Below are 1,480 nucleotides of genomic sequence, written 5' to 3' on the forward strand. Positions count from 1 at the left end.
TGGGATTGTTTTTTTCTTGTTAATTTGTTTGAATTTGTATCAGTCTGTTTTCACGCTGCTGATAAAGACATACCTGAGACTGGGAGGAAAGAGGTTTAATTGGTTACAGTTCCACATGGCTGGGGAGGCCTCAGAATCATGGTGGGAAGTGAAAGGCACTTCTTACATGGTGGCAGCAAGACAAAAATGGGGAAGAAGCAAAAGTGGAAACCCCTGATAAACCCATCAGATCTCATGAGACTTATTCACTATCATGAGAATAGCATGGGAAAGACCGGCCCCAGTGATTCAATTACCTCTCCCTGGATTGCTCTCACAACACATGGGAATTCTGAGAGATACAATTCAAGTTGAGATTTGGGTGGGGATACAGTCAAACCATATAAGAGTTCTTTGTAGATTCTGGATATTAGTCCTTTGTCGGATGTATAGGTTGTGAAGATTTTCTCCCACTCTGTGGGTTGTCTGTTAGCTCTGTTGATTATTTCTTTTGTTGTGTAGAAGCTCTTTAGTTTAATCAAGTCCTATCTATTTATTTTTGTTTTTGTTGCATTTGCTTTTGGGTTCTCAGTCATGAAATCTGAAAGGGCTACTTTCTGTTAAGCCCTTAGGGAAGAAAGGCTAATGATGGTTAAAGAGGGAGGGGGTATAACGATGTGTATCTGAGTCTCCTATCCTGTCATGGCTGAGAACTCAGTCTTCAAGTTTACTCTGGGATCCCGTTGGCCAAGAGATGGTCCATTCAGTCAGTTGAGGGGGGCTTTGAATTTTATTTTTAGTTTATGATATATAGTTGCATGACCTTGAGCAAGTTGCTTTTCTCTGCCTTATTTTCATTGTCTCTTAAGATGAGACTCACATTAGTTGCTACCTTAGAGGATTGTTTTTGGATTGAGACAATAGCACTGTGCCCATTACATGTTAAGCACTCAACATATTTAAACTATTATCATTGCTATCGTTGTTTCATCTCAATGAACTTCTAAAGTGCCTCTAAGGACAGGAGGATAGGTATTGTTAACCCATTTTCTAGCCTCAGAAACTGAGGCAAAGGATATTTAAGACTCGGTATGACATCACACTGCCTCACTGTTACTGGCTGGATAAAACTAGGACTTAGTTTTCCTAACTTCACGTGGACTGGACAAGGGACAGGTTCTGTATGTGTGTTCTAGAAAGGAGGGACAGAATTTATTTTTTGAAAAGGCAATATAAGCACATAAGTAAAATTCTACAAGAAGGTGTGTGGTGGAAAATAAACCTCCTTCCTATCCCCCTCATCTCCAGTTCTTTGGTCCCTTTCTGTTGACAGATCCTGTGCATCCTTCAGGAGCTGTTTCATGCATGCACAAGCCTAGTGTGTGTGTGTATATCCCAGGAGACTGTTTCTACAAAAGGCCCCTTCCTGCTCCTGTCCCTGATCCAGGGGTGTGTGTGTGTGGAGTCTGTGTGTGTATGTGTGTGTGGGGTGTGAGGGGGG

The sequence above is a fragment of the Papio anubis genome, chromosome 5, assembly GCF_008728515.1.
Source record: "Papio anubis isolate 15944 chromosome 5, Panubis1.0, whole genome shotgun sequence".
NCBI classification, from domain to species: Eukaryota; Metazoa; Chordata; class Mammalia; order Primates; family Cercopithecidae; genus Papio; species Papio anubis.